Source organism: Lynx canadensis, chromosome D2, assembly GCF_007474595.2.
Source record: "Lynx canadensis isolate LIC74 chromosome D2, mLynCan4.pri.v2, whole genome shotgun sequence".
NCBI classification, from domain to species: Eukaryota; Metazoa; Chordata; class Mammalia; order Carnivora; family Felidae; genus Lynx; species Lynx canadensis.
The window spans coordinates 28,841,826-28,860,101 of NC_044313.2; the positions used below are offsets into that span (position 1 = coordinate 28,841,826).

The 18,276-nt window shown below is 43.1% G+C and overlaps 1 protein-coding gene across 1 annotated transcript in view; it reads left to right on the plus strand.

Moving 5' to 3' along the window:
- The first annotated feature begins 765 nt into the window (after positions 1-765).
- The window catches only part of LOC115527059 (dynamin binding protein), a 113,252-nt gene continuing 95,741 nt past the window's right edge, over positions 766-18,276 (plus strand). The window contains exon 1 of the mRNA XM_030334442.1: positions 766-836. The gene's annotated coding sequence lies outside the window, so the exon portion shown is untranslated. The remainder of the gene's footprint in view (positions 837-18,276) is intronic.

Below are 18,276 nucleotides of genomic sequence, written 5' to 3' on the forward strand. Positions count from 1 at the left end.
AAAGGGGAAAGGAAAGCCCACGAACGTTTTGAAATAGAGGTTTCTCTGTTGTGCGTACACAGTGACAGACTTGTTGAATTCTTCCGGATCTCCTAGGTGGATCCAGAAACGGAAGGCACACAAATTCAAGCGACAGGCCAGCAGTGGGACTCTGTGGCCTTTACCACACAAAGGGAATCCTGCGAGGATTCGCGAACAAGTTAAAAGCGGTCTCTCAGCCCCGCCCAGTCCTTACATCGTGTTACTCCTCGCTTTTAAATTCTCGGAGTTGTCCTGAGAGACTTTCCTCAGGGGAAAAATGGGACAGACAGAGGCGCGCGTCAACCTTGTGTAACGTGATAAAGGAAACTGCCTCGGGGCGGCAAAGAGGACGCCACCACAGGCAGGAACCGAACGGGCCTTCCCTCACTGGCATTTCGCCTCTTTTCCAGGCTGAAGGGCCGGGTGGGGTGAGGGACTCGCTCTGAGCCGGAGCCGCACGCGGCCTGGGAGGCGGCGGGCGCCCTGGCCGCGCCGGCGCGTGCCTCAGTTTCCCCGGCCAGAGGCCTTCGGAGCGCCGCCCCCTCTGACGCCGCAGGGCGGGCCGACAGGGGGCGCGAGCGCGGGGCGGGCTCCCGGAGGTGGGCGCGCGGGGACCGAGGCGCCCCAGGGCCGCGCGGCCGAGAGAGGCGGAAGCCGGGGCGGGAGGCGGGGAGGCGGGAGGCGGGGCGGCGGCGCTGAGTCACACCGGATCGGCCCGCCCGCCGCTTCCAGGGGCGGAGGTGACAGCGGCCCGGGACGGGCGGCCGCAGCCAGCTGCCCGCCGCGCCGAGGGACCGCTGGGCGGCGGAGAGCAGGTCAGGGCCGGGCGGGGAGCACGAGTCGCTGACCGGGGCGGCGGGCGGAGGGGACCCGAACCCCGAGGGACGCGCCGCGCGGTCCGGCCTGCGCCACCCCTTTCCCCGAGGCGGCCGCTGCCGTGGCCGGGAGCCCCCCGGGGGACGGGGGTGGGGGGCGCCGGCCCTCCTCGGAGCCCGGGTCGGGTCCCGCCCTGTGAGGTCCCGGCGAGTGGCAGAGGCTGGGCGGCCGGCAGTCAAGGGGATGCGGCCGTGGGCTCGTTAAACGGTGTCAAGCCCGGGGCTCTTTTCACTGCACCGCCCTGCCACTCGGGCAATGAGGCGGAATTTGAGAGCTGGGAAAGAATTCGGCATTAGCTCAGCCCCCTGATTTTACAGATGAAGAAATCTTCTGGCTTGCTCAGAGTCCCATCCAGTCGGTATGGGAGTCCGTGATTCTGTGTCAGGGAGGCAGGGAGGGATGATTTCCGAGGCAAGAGTAAGACCTGTTTGGCTAGAGATGCATGTTTGGTTATGCTGGAGTTTTGCTGTTACCCGCGCACACCTGCATTCCTGCCACAGGTCCTGACGTCCACCAGGCATCAGTTTCTCAAAGTGCTTAACCTTGAAAAGGGTGACGGTGCTGTCAGTTGCGTAAAGGAATATTGGGGTTACAGACCGGTCAGGTCTGCTGCACATTAGGTGCTGTGGAGAATGCTTGGGGTGTAGAGTTCGTTTTTAAGTGCAAAAAAAGAAAAAAACCCACCCCGCTTTAAATGCAACCTCATTATCCTTTATTTTCATCAGGCAATAATGAATGGCTCTCCCAACGTGATTCTGTTATATTGGTAACTTGCCTACTTTACAGTAATTTGCGGATCTTGTGTTGAAACACTTTCTTTACCTAATTAGTGATGCTGTGGTATGTGGCAAGCCAGTGGCAGGCTTAATGTTTAGGGTTTGAGCATAATTTTAGCTCCAGTTGTTTGAAATAGCTGAGTTCCAGGGGGGAGAGTAGCACTGATTAACCCCTAGTTGCATTTGGCAGACGAAGTCCCTGGCACCGGACAGGTGTGCGTTCTCAGTTAGTGCTGTGTTGATGACCCTCACAACAGGAATAGATTCCAGGTGATGAACGAGTTAGTTTATCCCTCCCCACCTGTGTTTCTCTAAATTATTGAATTAAAGGATCTCTAGCCCGTTTCCATCTCCTGACTTTATGTGTTAATTTGGAAACTGCCACTCATTGTGACAACAGAGAGTTTTCATAAAACAAGTCACTTTATCAGCATTGGCCTAGAGAAGTGAAAAGTGATTTTTCTTTTTCTTTTTTTTTTCCCTGGGTGCTTAATTTATTTGATATGAACAGGTTTCCGTTTTGAATGATTTCAATAGGTGTCAAGCCAAATTAAACATGCCTACTTTAAGACAATTTTTTTTCTGTCCTGCTTTTTATGTTTTATTAAAAAAATTTTTTTTTAACGTTTATTTATTTTTGAGACAGGGAGAGACAGAGCATGAACGGGGGAGGGTCAGAGAGAGAGGGAGACACAGAATCTGAAACAGGCTCCAGGCTCCGAGCTGTCAGCACAGAGCCCGACGCGGGGCTCGAACTCAAAGAGTGCGAGATCGTGACCTGAGCCGAAGTAGGCTGCTTAACTGACTGAGCCACCCAGGCGCCCCGCTGTCCTGCTTTTTAATTGGAAGATATATAATCAAACAAAGAAAAGTCCTTAAAGAAATCTGAAATAAATAACAGTATGATACCATCAGTTTCTTAGAAATAATGTACAACCTGTGATTACTTTTTTAATCTCAGCAGTGCCAAATGCCATACGTAATAACCTCTCAGCCATAGTGCAGTTCATAGAAATCAATCATATCAATCAAATGAAAAGGAGATTCAACACACAGATCTGAATGGAATTGCTTAAAATAAAAGCATCACGCGTTTAAAAATTACAGATACTTCAGTGTTCACTGACGTTCAGAGACTGGAATGGGGTGCTTTGTGAGAACAGCTAAAATCTGACCTGGGAGTGGGGTGTATGCGGTGCACAGATAACTTTTGCAATAAACTGAGAACATTCTGCCTCAGGAAATGTGATAAGATGTCATTTCTGTAGTGCTCCTATTGTATGTATTTTCGGCTGAGATATAATAATCTTTATAGACAATCTGTCCAAATATGTACAAGTTCTTTATTTTGCCTTGTGGCCCTAAAGCAGAGCCTTTCCCACTTCTTGTTTCCTTTTTTTCTGGCTCCTTCTCAGTGGCCCTCTTTCCCACAGAGACCCTTTCCCGTTCCTCTTTCATCCACATTGCAGTTCAGAGCCTCCTTCAAGCATTGCTTGAACTTACACCACTTCTTCTCCCCTTAAAGAATATGACAAATCCTAATTCTTGAGTCACCATGTAGGATCTCCTAAACACTAAGGGTGGGCGTTCATTTTTAGAACATAGTGCAAGACTCCTTGAGACTCTGGTTCTGAAAAAAGGGTTCAGTGGACTGCGTTTACGTTTTTATCTCCTGTGTACTTGGAGGCTGCAGTCGAGGAAGCCTTGAGAGCCAGCAAACTCACTTATCTCTGCCTCAGAAGGAAATCCTTTCATAGGATGCATGGTGAATCTTCAAATGTCTTATTGCCCTCAACCTTGCCACTTCACAGGATTGGGCTAAAATTAGCAAAAAGCTATTTTTCAAATTTGAGATACTTCAGTGATGTTTCAAATTGCAGATCCTTTTTACATTGTGAGGATTTTTTTTAAATGATAAAAACAACTACAGTGGAATGCAGATGGAAACTTGCATGCCTATTCCCAGTATAAGGCTTGAACTATTCTCTAGGCTTATTATCCTGTTTCTGAAGTCAATTTCTTACCTACAACATAGCATTGTTAACGGGATTATCTGCTTTGACATTCTCAACTGGGATTGGTTTCTAGCTAAAGTGTCCTGAACATTCATTCAGAATACTTATGAAAAGTTTCACAACAACCGTCGAATTAAATAATTTCTTATGCTCAGCTTAGGAAGACATCTGCATAAACTAATTTTCAAGATTGGATAATGTAGTCTTGTTGGTCAGGTGTTAGTGATGAGATTTCAGGGGCATCTGGCTGGCTCAGTTGGTAGAGCATGCAACTCTTGATCTCAGGGTTGTGAGTTCAAGTCCCACATTGGGCATAGAGCTTACTTAAAAAAATTATGAGATATTAGTCTCTCACCTGGAAAGGCAGAAACCTCAAGTAGCAGCATCACAGAACAGCTCTATAATAAAAGGGCCCTTAAACCAAAGGTGTTAACTTTTGGTTGGGTGCTTTATCCTTGATGCTATAAAAGTCAGCCACAGGAGATAAAATAAACATAGAGTAGCTAAAATGTATTATTTCATTTTTAGATTTTAGGGCTTTCTAACTTGAAGGATGTAACCACCGAAACTGAGGCAGCATGGTGGAGCAAATAGGGCATTACACTGGGGGTCTCAAGTCTGAACTCCTGGATTTTGGTTCTGATTTGTTGATTCATTCACTACATGTTCATTGAGCACCCCTGTCCACCAGGCACTGTTCTAGGTGCTGGGGATACAGCTGTGAATGAAACAAAGCCCTGTTGACATGCCATAGAATTCTAGTGGAGTGGAGGCAGACAGATAAAAATGTGAATGGATAGACTGTCACGTGGTCGTAGTGCTATGGAGAACTTGAAAGAGGTGTAAGTGGGAAAGCATAAGTCTAGGGGTGAGAGGGTGGGCAGGAGGCCTCCGCTAAGATCACTTTTGATCTAGGACTTGAAGGAATTGCGAGGGTGAGGGTGTGGGGCGGGGGGGCAGAGGGATGAGCAAGTTCCAGGCCCCGATGCTGCACATGTTTGGCATGCGTGAGGGATGGCGAGGCGTAGCGGCCACGCAGTGCCAAAGTGGGTGAGGGAAAAGCTGCAGCAGATGAGAGGTGGTGGAGTGGGAAGGGGCACATCAGTGTAGGCCATTGTAAGGATTTTGGCCTTGACTCTGAGTGAGGGGGAAGAAGCCAGTAGAGGGTTTTGAACAGAGTTGCTCATGATGACTTAAGTTTGACAGGCTCCCTCTGACTGCTGGGTGAGAACAAAATGGGGACAGGGCAGAGTCAGGAAGGCCTTCCTTTTCATGCTAGCTGTGTGACCCTAAACCGTAACCCTTCTCAGGGCCTTAGTTTCCTCATCTGTAGAATAACCAGGTCCTTTCTAGCTCTAGAATTTTAAGATTCTAGGTAGCGTGTAAGATTTCTCGGGGGAGGCTAGGGGATTGCCTACAACGGGGTTCTAAAAGTAAATAGCTTCAAATGACCTGAAAACTTGATTCTGACCTGCCTTTAGCTGAATCACTCCAAATCAAGAGGTAATCAGGTCTTTTCGGTCAGGTTGTCAGGTCATGAGAACAAAAACACTGCTTCGTGAATAATCTCTGCTGATCCCTTTAGTACTCTGCTGATCCCTGAATTTTCTCTTCCTGCTTGAAAAAGGATGAAGAGCTGTTACTCATCAACAGAGCTGGCAAGCCAAGTAGCTTTTGTTGTTAGGAAAGTTGGAAACTTTGGGGAAGGAAACAATTCTAATTTTATATTTATCATAGGTCATTGAATTCTTTTTTTAACATGCAAGGGGTCTGAAAGATTTCTTTTGCTTTTAACTCCCTTATCCCCTTCCCATTCCCTGTATGTATCGTAGGTACTTGTTCTAATGCACATGTGTTTCTTTTTGTCCGTATAGGATCTTGCAAAGTGGTGATGTTTGTTTTATATGTATTTCAGTTTATAATGTTGCATTTCATTTCGCTTCTTTTTTTCTCTAAGTACTGTTTTGAAGATCCATCTGTTTCTATGTGCACGTCTAATTCTTTGTTCTTGACTGATGTCTTACACTCCATGCTGTGTGCTCAAACCACAATTTTACTTATCTGCTGTCTGTGTGATAGATACTCAGGTTATCCCTACTCCCTAAGATATATATACTACTGCCATGAGCATCTTCATACCTGTCTGCTTATACAGCTGTGAGTATATATTCAGAAGGGTAATGGGCTTGCATATAATGAATTTGATTAAATAGTGCCAGATTCCTCTCCACAGTAGCGGCCCCAGTCTCTCTTCTGCCAGAAGTGTTGGAGGGTTCCTTTACCCTCACATCCCAACAGTGCTAAGCTTTACCCAGCTGTACATCTTTTCTAATCTTGTAAATACAAAGTGACCTCTTATCATTTTAATTTGTGTTTCTTTGGTTACTAAGGATTTTGAACATCTCTTATATATAATAGCTTCTTCTATAAATTGCCTATTCATATCTTTGCCCATTTTCTATTGGAGTTGCTATCTGCATTGTTCACGTTTAGACTTTGCAGATGTCTTCTCCTTGGTCAGCTGTTAATTTTGCCTTTGTTGTCCTTTGATCAGGAAACATTCTGGGGCAGTTGGGTGGCTCAGTTGGTTAAGTGTCCAACTTAGGCTCAGGTCATGATCTCACGCTCTGTGAATTCAAGCCCCGTGTCGGGCTCTGTGCTGACAGCACTGTCTTTTTCTGTCTCCTCTCTCTGCACTCCCCCACTCATGCTCTTTGTCTCTGTCTCTCTCTCTCTCTCAGAAATGAACAAATGTTAAAAAAAAAAATTTTTTTTAAAGAAACATTCTTAATTCTGATGTAATCAAAGAAATTCTTTGACATGTTTAATACTTGTGGAGTTTTAAGAAGTCCATTTCAGTAGCTATTTCTGTAACTCATCGAGAGCCCTCATTGCATGTGATGTTAGATAGCGATCCAGTCCTCTTACTCTTCATTTAATGAGGCAGTATTTCCAATAATATCTCCAAGAACATCCATGCTTTCCTCCATTGAGTTGTGGTACCCTGTCTCTCATCAGTGGTTTCCATGGATACAACTGGTCTGTCTCTCAGCCTCTCTTCTGTTCCATTAGTTTGCCAGTTATTGCTCTATGTTTTATTGCAATGATTTTGTAGTAAGTTCTCATGACTGGCAAGTGTCCTGTCTCTGTTCTTCATTTTTAAGTTTAATTAGCTATTCTTGGACCATTATTTTCCCATATAAAATTTGGAATTAAGTTTATAAGTTCCTCAAACATTTTATTTTTAAGAAATTTTTATTGGGGTTACATTGAATTTATAAATTATTTCAGAGAGGTTTGACATCTTTTTGATATTAACTCATTTCCTCCAAGAGCATGTAATTTGTCTCTCCATTTATTCAGCTTTTTTTAAAAAAAGAATTTTGTTTTATTTGGAAATAATTTAAAACTAACAGAACAGTTCTAAGGTTAGTACAAAGAGCTCCTGTATATTCCTTACCTAGATGTACCAAAAGTTAGCATTTTGCCATATTTGCTTTATTACTCCCTCTGCTGTATTTCTATGCATGTTTTTTTTTTTCCTGACCCATTTGAGTTAGTTGCCTTTTTATCCCTAAATACTTCATCAACTCATTTTTAAATCCTTTATTAGAAATTAAAATGTTTCTCCATAAAAGTCTAGGGGGGCATTTTTGGTTAAACTAATTTCTAAATACTTCCTAGTTTTTGTTGCTATTGTGAATCATGTCTCTATTATTATTTTCGATTTGGCTATGGGTAGTTTAAGAGAAATGGTGTTGATTATTGTATGATCTTGTATCTGACAGCCTTTCTTCCCCATCTCATACAAATAGCTGATTCTGGGTCCCCCCCCCCCCCGCGCCCCCTGCCATAGTTAATCACATTCTTTGAAAATAATGATAGTTGTTTTTTAATGTTTTTTTATTTTTGAGAGAGAGCGAGCACGTGCACGCAAGAGAGAGTGGGGGAGGGGCAGAGAGAGCTGGAAACAGAGAATATGAAGTGGGCTCCATGCTGACAGCAGAGAACCCGACGTAGGGCTTGAACTCACAAACCACGAGATCATGACCTGAGCTGAAATCAAGAGTTGGCCACTTAACCAACTGAGCCACCTAGGTGCTCTGAAAATAATGATAGTTTTATTGCTTCTTTCCCATCCTTATACTTTATATTCCTGCATTGGCTGGAACTTCCAGGACTATGTCAAAATAGTTGCTATGCTAGTGGTGTCTTTGTCTTGTTTTCAGTCTTTAAGAGAGTGAGTCTAAAGTTTTTCCATTTCATATACTATTTGTTTTAGGTTTCAGACTTGTTTTTTTTCCTTTTAGAGAGAGTGCACGAGCTGGGGTGAGGGGTAGAGGGAGAGAGAGAGACAGAGACAGAGAGAGAGAGAGACTGAGAATCTCAGCAGGCTCCATGCTTGTTGTAGAACCTGACATGGGGCTCAATCTCACAACCCTGGAATCATGACCTGAGCTGAAATCAAGAGTTGGATCTTCACCAGGCACCCCTGGTTTTAGATGTACCTGTGTCAAGTTAGGGTGTTCTCCTCTAGTCCTAGTTTATTGAACATTTTCATCATAAATGAGCATTAAGCCTTATCAGCTACTTTTTCAGGATTTGTCACCAAAGAGCTAAGACGGCATCGGAAAGGTGCGTACCCAGATTCTAGGCCTATGCTAAGGTTAAGTTTTAAGCAAAAGAAGATGAATAAGAGTCTTCAGTACTTCTGAGCCCTACTTATATAAATTTATGGTAAACATTTCATGTTTCTAATATAAGCTTATTTCACCATTAGATCAGCCTTTCCTCCTGTTAAGAGTCAGAATTTAAATAGCTGGTGTGAAGAATGGGAAAAAGAGCCATATTCAGCATCACAGCTGGGGCCGTCAGCATGATTGTAAATAGAAGACCTGTAAAATTATAGTTTGCTTACTCTGTGGATCCGTCTCTACTCCAGGTATAAATCTTATCCAAGTATATCTCACAGGCTATTGAGATACTTTAGCTCTTCAGCAACCGTAACTCCTGGGGAGTTGGGCAATTGATTTTCATGGCCATCTCTTTTGGTATATGGTTGGGTTTTTTTTTAAAGTAGCTATTTTTTTCCCAATTATAAAAACTGTACATCTTCATTGTAGAACATTTGCAGAAATATAGAAAAGCAATTCTTTCGTCCTGGCTTTTAGCACCAACTTGGAAAAATGTTGGTTATTTCTCTCTCTCTGGCCTTTTTTGGGGGAGGGGCAGAAGGAGGGGACGTGTTTGTGGAGGAGGAGAATGCACTTAAATTTGGGCTATATATAACTGTATCCCCCTTCCTCTTTCAAGGTTAGGCCGTCAACTCTTGTTGCTTTGATTGATCCTCTGAAAAAAGGCAAAAAGATAGGAGTAACTTATGGGGTGAAGTAAATGCATGCTGGTTACTTAGAAATTCTGAACAGGCTATGCCTGGGGGAGCCATTGTGCACAGAGAGCCCAGTCTCACTCTCCGAATATGGGGCAGTTGAAGCCCAAATGCTAATAGACCGAAGACTAGCTTGGCGCAGGAGAAGGGGAGAAGTCTGTCTGATGTCACTTTGCTTCGGTTCATTTAGGACTTTCCTTCTTTAGGCCATTTTCAGAAAAGAAAAATATGGAGAATATAGTTGTAATTTATCTTCTTTCGACTCTGAAATAAACCCAATACAGCTGTCTTGTTTCCCTCATCACCTGCTATGTGCTGAGTGGTGAGGGAGTGGTAACAAATAGCAGGAAGTGAGAATTTCTAGGTTAACATTCCTGTCAGCTGGAAGATTCCACATCCAACTGCCCTCCCCTTCTTACTCCCCATCCCTTTGTCTACTATTTTTTGGTTTTGTTTTTCATTTTGTCCTACCTAACACCTGTCACTTCCTAAAATGCTGTCTGCCTTCCCCATCCCTCAAGGAGGAAGTCCTTCAATGGCAGGGACCTTCTTTTGTTCACTGATAAATCCCAGGCAGGTGGCCGGCACATAGTGTGCTCTCAACAAATGGAAGCCGTAAAATGAATCAGTCTGTAAAGAGGCAGCTCTGTGATACACAGCAAGGAAATCTAAGGGAGGGGTGAGGAAAGAAAGTCCTCTCGGCCTCCTTTAAATACATGGGTCCAATAAGCCAGTAGAATCCCCGTTTCCTCCTTGACCTTGCGTACGTAACCTTCAACCAGCCACAGAGCAAATTTTTCTACCCCTGTTTCAGCAGTTCCTGTGGAGTGTAGGGTTTCTGAGAGTGGAGTGTGGGTGTCCGTGTTGCTGACAAGCACATGGTGGGAGGAGGGCCCCGGAGAGAATAATCAGTGCTGACGTTCTAGCCATGGGTTGTGGGCCGGGCACACACTCTGCATTGTTTTCATGAGGTGATTCTCTTAGGATAAATGATCTGCCCCATCAGCAGGAAAAGTTGCAATGGATGTGTCGGCCTGTGCTGAACTCCCCAGCCTCACACCCCATGTCCTCCCACTTTCTAGTTTATTCTGCCCTCCCATCCCCAGGAACGCAGAAACCTTTTGGCGTTTCTGCCATTTCTGGATCCAGTTCAGGATTGTCATGATGAACACTCATGTCGCATATACCTGGTTACTTTATTATAAAGCGAGACCTCAGATTATATTGGTGGTAGCACAATATAGGGCGCTAAAAAAAGTTGCCACAAATGCATCACAGTGTTGCCCTGGAGGCCAGTGTCACAGACCCAGTTTGTCTTGTACAGACCATTTTCTGACTCATTGTCCTGATATACTGCTTTTGCTTATTACTCTAGTGTTCAATACTTGTTACCCACTGTTCCCCCCAATAAATCTTAAACCACTGCCTGGCCCTCAAGTCTGATCCAAATCTATATATATATTTACTTTTATGTCCCCATTTTCTACTCTCATCATTTATCAGCTTTCTTTTCTACAGCAATAATGATAGCAATAAGTATACTATTAATTATAATTATGGGGGTGCCTGGGTGGCTCAGTTAAATGTCCAACTTTGGCTCAGGTCATGATCTCATGGTTCGTGAGTTCAGGCCCCACAGTAGGCTGTCTGCTGTCAGTGCAGAGCATGCTTCTGATCCTCTGTTTCCCTCCCTCTCTCTCTGCCTCTCCCCCCCACATTCTCCCTCTCTCTCTCTCTCTCAAAACTAAACATTAAAAAAATATAATTGTGAATATTTCATCTTTTATTTTACTGGGTTTCACTAACAGTCTGAATTCAAATGAAAGGGAAGGAATATAAAACAGCAATACTAATATCATAATGGCAGCTAATATTTTAGCCAGTCACCATACTAAAAAATATATCCTCATTTAATCTTTACAATGGTTTTATAAGAAGGTGCCAGTGTAATTGTCATCATACATATGGAGAAACTAAGGTACAGATTGGTTGAGAGGGGCACCTGGCTGGCTCAGTCGGTAGGGCATGTGACTCTTAATGTGAAGGCCTTGAGTTCAAGCCCCACATTGGGTGTGGAGCCTACTTAAAGAAAAAAAAAAATTGGTTGAGAAACTTGCCCTGAAGTTATACTGCTTTTAAGTGGTAGAGCTAGAATCTCAGACCCGTATCTATCTCCAAAGCCCATGCTCTTTTTTTTTTTTTTAATGTTTATTTATTTTTGAGAAAGACAGAGCACTACTGGGGGAGGGGCAGAGAGAGAGAAACACAGAATCCGAAGCAGGCTTCAGGCTCTGAGCTGTCAGCACAGAGCCCAATGCGGGGCTCGAACCCATGAACCGCAAGATCCTGACCTGAGATGAAGTCGGAGGCTTCACTGACTGAGCCACCCAACCCAAAGCCCGTGCTCTTAACCAGCATGCCATATGTAGTAGGCCTCAGGTAAGCAGGTAACTGAAGACAAGAAGTGACACACAATCTCAGGGTTATTGAGGACTGTCCTTTTCTCACGCATGCCATGTTATTTATTCACCAGTGCTCTGGGTTGTGGAGAGCACGGGAGGATTTTTCCTGGAGCCTGAACCCTCTGTGGGGGCTCCTCTCCAGATCCTGCACCAACTGCTGCAGACAGAGCAGGTGGCACCTCAGAAAGGATGGGCTCCGAAACTGTCCATCTGGGTAGCGTGCTTTGGCTTTTCAACCTTTCTCCTCAGGAAGTATTTAAGATTTGCAAAAATGAGGGGCGCCTGGGTGGCTCAGAAGACACAGAGACTGCTTCGGATTCTGTGTCTTCCTCTCTCTGCCCCTCCCCTGCTCACACTGTGTCTCTCTCTCCTTCAAAAATAAATAAACATTAAAAAAATAAATTAAAATTCCTCATTTGTTTCAATTTTTTAAACAATTGACTTGTTTGAATCAGGATCCAAGAAACGGGCACATACTGCATTTAACAAATGTGTTTCTTAGGTGGTTTTTAATTGATAAGTCCTCCTTACTTTTTCACTTTAATTTTTTAGTTACAGTTTATTTTATTGAAGAAACTGGGCTTTTATCTTCTAGTTTCCCACATTCTGGATTTTTAAAATGTTTTTTGACTTAACTTTATTGACCTAATGTGAGTTAAGTTACCCTTTTAATCTGTCAGTCACTACAGGAGGTTCCAAGTTATTCAACTTCCAGAAATAGAAAGGATTCACTGGCCCACATACTGCTTGGTCTGGCCCAAAGGTAATTTCTGAGGAGTCTTCCAGAACATCCCAGGTGACAGGGAATGATGTTATCAACAGACTCTCCATATTTCAAAACATTTAGCCTCAGAAAGAATTTTATAACTTCTAATTGGCAAGGCATTTCTGTGTTCCCTAGAGTTAGTGGAGAGAACGGCGAAGGCAGTGAGTAGTCTGCTTTTCTTCTTTTAGACAGTGTTTGTTGCTTTAAGGATTTCTGGGGCTCAGTGCCAGAACCTCCTTGGGATATTATTGTCTTACAGTTTAGATCTGCTTATCAGGAAACAGAATCCCCTAAGGGTCAGGTAGGAGGAGAATGAGTTTACATTAAAACCAGACGTTGGTTAGTGGCTGTTGGGGTCCTGTATTCTCAAGCAGCTAGCGGGACTGTGGCATATACTAGTATATACATTTTCCAAAACCATAGTTTTCATTACTTCTTGCTGCTGCCGCCTAGGTGTCGTTGGTGTTGTTTAGTAATTATGAAAGCTGGACCACTGTAGACATGAAGAAGTCCAGTTTTGTCTCGTTTTTCTTGTAGACTTGCTGCCTTGAGCTGCTAGTCACCTGCGATAGTTCTGTAGGGCAGTGAGTCAGTATTAAAGTACAAGGAATGAATATCGTGGAAGTACGAAGCGGTGCTTGGATTTATGTATTCACTGACTTGAAGATTGTAAGAATACAGTATCTCAGTGTCAACATTTTCATCTGGTTTCAAAGCCAAATGGTTAATAAACCAAGGCTAAAAATCTTAAACACAGAATGAGGAAGGCATGTAATCAATTTAAGTATTTTAAGTAACTTTATTATAAGGCTACCTGCTTATTTTAAGAGGTGTGCTTTCAGGCATTGATAATAAAGGAATGAATCTCTGTGCTTTTACCAGAATGTTCAGACTCTATTACACTCTGTAGGTGCAAGTTAGGCTTGGTCTTTTTTCTCTTCTGGTGACTCTGAAAACTAACAAAGTAAAGCATATTTATTATTGACAATTAAAGTGTTAATCAGAGCGATTTGATAGTTTACTGATTGTTGTTCCTTGCGGTGGTCAAGTAGCAATAAAAATAAGCACCTCACATTCACATCTGATCGCAGATGGCAACAACACATACATGAGATCATGTGTTTGAAAAGCAAGCTGTAGATTATTAGATTGTAATAATGTGTGTTGTAAAACTGTAGTGCCTTGCAGAGTGCTGCCAGCATTTTAGTGAGTCTAGAGTTTAGGGTATATGGGCGGTGGAGCGTGTCTGGAAATGAGGCTGAACTTGTGAGCGGGGACCAGGTCACGAAGGGCTTTGTACAGTCTGCAGAGGAGTTTTAGATAACTTCCACAAGTGATGATTGGGAATCCCTTGTGGAACTTCAAGCAGCAGAGACTGATAGAATTTTGTGTTTAAAAAGATAATCCTAGTCACAGTGTGGAAACTAGAACAGAAGGAGACGAGACTGGTAGGGAACCGGTTAGGAAGATGTCACAGTAGTCCCAAAGGAAAGGTGGTGAGAGTCTGAAGTAGGGCAATGGCAATCTCAAACTTGTACATTTCAGCCCCAAAGAGCAATTTTTAAATAATTTTTTAATGCTTATTTATATATTTTGAGAGAGAGGAAGAGAGAGAATCCCAAGCAGGCTCTGCAATGTCAGCGTGGAGCACGAACGGTGAGATCACAACCTGAGCCAGAATCAAGAGCCGGTTGCTCAACCAGGTGCCCCCCCAAAGAGCAATTTTTAAAAGGTTGATGTATTTGAAGGATTTAGTGTCAGTGATGCCTCTAGAAGTTCAGGATTTTTTTTAGAAGAGTAAATAAATTAATTTCATATCCCTCTTCTATCCCTGGAAGGCATTTGGCAAAGGTTTGCTTGGACCCAGATGCAGGGATCTCGTTCATAAACTGCTGCCAAATCGTTGTGGGTCTGTTGTGAATACACAGCTCATTTAGAGCTTAGAGTAGAGGGGGTGTCAGTTGCTTTGTCCTTGTGACCAGTAACCACAGAATCACATTGTTCCCCCTTCTCAAGAAGATTGTAGCAATTTTGGGCAGTGAGCCCTCCCGCCTCCCCCTCCCCAAGTTGCTACCTCCTCTGTATTTTTCATGTTACAATCAGTTTGAGTGATGATGATGGTTCTCTTACCCCTCCTCCTCCTTCATTATCATCATCATCCTGCTCATAGCTGACATTTACAAAATCTATGAGTACATACTATTTGCCAGGAAGTGTATTCAATGTTTTATCTAAATGGTTAAACTTAATCCTCCTAACACCCTATAAAATAAATTACTATTATTATCTTCAGTTTACTGATGAGGAAACTAAGGTTCAGAGTTCTTTAAGTAACTTGCCCCACGTACATAGCTTGACAAATGGTGGAACCAGAAATCGAACATAATTCTCTTTAATTTTAGAGTCTGAGCTCTTAACTGTTATGATGTGGTTACTACTTAATACAAGTTAGTATGATTTCTCTTTTTAAATTTGCTCTTTTTTGTAGCTCTGCCCAGTAAGGTCCATGTAATCAAACACAGTTTATTTACCCTCCATCTGCAGTTCATAGCAGGTATAAAACACAAATATAGAACATTTTTAAGACATGAAGCACAGGAAAAACTGTGGGGGAAAGTGGTGTGTGGGCAGAGTAGGGAAGCTATTTAAATTTCTAGCCTTTTTCAAGGCAGAATATTCATATATGCCTTCACTATTTTGCTTCAAGTATAGCAATTTTGGAAATAGGAAAGACAATTGTAAAAATCGAGATAACAATTCAGAAACTATAAAATTCATCCTCTTAAAGTGTATGATTGAATATGTTTTTTTGGAGTGTGTTCATAAATTATGCAACCATAACCACTATCTAATCCAAGAACATTTGCTTCACCCTAAAAAAGAAATTCTGTACTCATTAGCAGTCATTCCCCATTTCTTCCTGCAGAGACACTTTCAACCCTACAATATACCAAAACATATCCCAAAGCTATGAAAAAGATTTTGAGAAGAATATTTATCCATGATCCCCTTCTCTTTAACACAGATAATAATAATAATAGCAGCCAACATCTGTATAATGGTTACTATGTGTAAGGTACTATTCTAAGTGCTTTACGTATTAACTCATTTCAATTTCACTATGACCCTATGAGGCAAGTTCTATTATTATATCCATTTTACAGATGAGGAGATTAAGGCACAGGGATGTTGAGTAACTCACCTTAAATCATATAATTCTAATAGGGGATGGAGATAGGATATAAATCTGGGCAGTCTGTGGGGCACCTGGGTGGCTCAGTAGGTTAAGCGGCTGACTTCGGCTCAGGTCATGATCTCGCGGTCTGTGAGTTCGAGCCCCAGGTCATGATCTCGCGGTCTGTGAGTTCGAGCCCCGCGTCGGCTCTGTGCTGACAGCTCAGAGCCTGGAGCCTGTTTCAGATTCTGTGTCTCCCTCTCTCTGACCCTCCCCCGTTCATGCTCTGTCTCTCTCTGTCTCAAAAATAAATAAACGTTAAAAAAAAAAGTTTAAAGATAAATAAATCAATAAATCTGGGCAGTCTGACTTTGTAGTCTGTGCTCTTAATTATTACATCTGTTTTAACGGGATCATATCTACATTTGAAAATGACAAGAGGACCTTGAGAATGTTATGCTGAATGAAACCAGTCACAGAAGACCACATATTGTATGATTCCATTTATATGAAATGTCCAGAAGAGGCATATCTATACAGAGTATTTATAGAATAGCAATTTACAGAGTGTAAATTACTGGTTGCCTAGGGCTGGAGGTGGGGTGGAGAGGGTGGAAAGACTGTTGGTGGGAAATAGGAAGTGACTGCTAATGAGTATGGAGTTTCTTTTTAAGATAATGAAGATGGGGGCTCCTGGGTGGCTCAGTTGGTTGAGCATCTGACTCTTGATTTTGGCTCAGGTCGTGATCCCAGCGTTGGGGGATCGAGTCCTGCATCAGGATCCGCCCTGAGCATGGAGCCTCCCTAGGATATTCTGTCTGTCTGTCTCTCTCTTTCTTTCTTTCTCTCTCTCTCTCTCTCTCCCTCCCTCCCTCCTTCCCCCCCCCCCCGCCGCCCCTTTCCCCCGCTCACACTTACTTAGTCTCTTTCTAAAAAAAAAAAAAAAAAAAAAAAAAAGTGTTCTAAAATTGATAACAGTGAAGGTTGCAACTCTGGGAATATACTAAAATCCATTGAATTGTACACTTTAAATTTTTTTTTTTTTTCAGCGTTTATTTATTTTTGGTACAGAGAGAGATAGAGCATGAACGGGGGAGGGGCAGAGAGAGAGTGGGACACAGAATCGGAAACAGGCTCCAGGCTCCGAGCCATCAGCCCAGAGCCTGACGCGGGGCTCGAACTCACAGACCGCGAGATCGTGACCTGGCTGAAGTCGGACGCTTAACCGACTGCGCCACCCAGGCGCCCCTGAATTGTACACTTTAAGTGGATGAATTATATATATGTGAATTACAACTTAATAAACCTGTTTCTTAAAAAAAAATATGAAGAGAAACAACCAGAATTATTTTTCTTAGACTACCTTTGTCTTCATCTAAAAAAAATTTATATGTACATACACACACATCACCTTTTTCTCTTTTATTTGGGGATACTCAGTCACTTGCAACCAATTCTGATTCTAAGCACTCTGCTTGCCTACTCAGACATTCCAGATGCTTCCAAGTACCTAAAAGCCCAACCTCCTTAACCTGGAAGTGAGGCCTGTGAGATCCCATAGAGCTCTGTGGGAAAGAATAGCATGATTATCGGGAATGTGACTATATATTTTGTTTTTTTTTTTTTTATTAAATATAATTTATTGTCAGATTGGTTTCCATACAACACCCAGTGCTCATCCCAACAGGTGCCCTCCTCAATGCCCATCACCCACTTTCCCCTCTCCCCCACCCCCCATCAACCCTCGGTTTGTTGTCAGTATTTAAGAGTCTCTTAGGGGTGTCTGGGTGGTTCAGTTGGTTAAGCGACCGACTTCGACTCAGGTCATGATCCCTCAGTTTGTGAGTTCAAGCCCCGCATCGGGCTCTGTGCTGACAGCTCAGAGCCTGGAGCCTACTTCAGATTCTGTCTCCCCCTCTCTCTACCCCTCCCCCGCTCACACTCTGTGTCTCTCTGTCTCTCAATAATAAACGTTAAAAAAAATTAAAAAAAAAAAAAGAGTCTCTTATGGTTTGCCTCCCTCCCTCTCCATAACTTTTTTTCCCCCTTCCCCTCCCACCTGGTCTTCTGTTAAGTTTCTCAGGATCCACATAGGAGTGAAAACATATGGTATCTGTCTTTCTTTGCCTGACTTATTTCACTTAGCATAATACCCACCAGTTCCATGCACATTGCTACAAATGACCAGATTTCATTCTTTCTCATTGCCAAGTAGTATTCCATTGTATATATAAACCATATCTGCTTTATTCATTTGTCAGTTGATGGACATTTAGGCTCTTTCCATAATTTGGCTATTGTTGAAAGTTGAAAGTGCTGCTATAAACATTGGGGTACAAGTGCCCCTATGCATCAGTACTCCTATATCCCTTGAGTAAATTCCTAGCAGTGGTATTGCTGGGTCATAGGGTAGATCTATTTTTAATTTTTTGAGGAACCTCCACACTGTTTTCCAGAGCGGCTGCACCAGTTTGCATTCCCACCAACAGTGCAAGAAGGTTCCCGTTTCTCCACATCCTTGCCAGCATCTATAGTCTCCTGATTTGTTCATTTTAGCCACTCTGACCTGCGTGAGGTGGTATCTCATTGTGGTTTTGATTTGTATTTCCCTGATGAGGAGTGATGTTGAGCATCTTTTCATGTACCTGTTGGCCATCTGGATGTCTTCTTTAGAAAAGTGTCCATTCATGTCTTTTGCCCATTTCTTCACTGGATTGTTTTTTGGGTGTGGAGTTTGGTGAGTTCTTTATAGATTTTGGATACTAGCCCTTTATCCAGTATGTCATTTGCAAATAT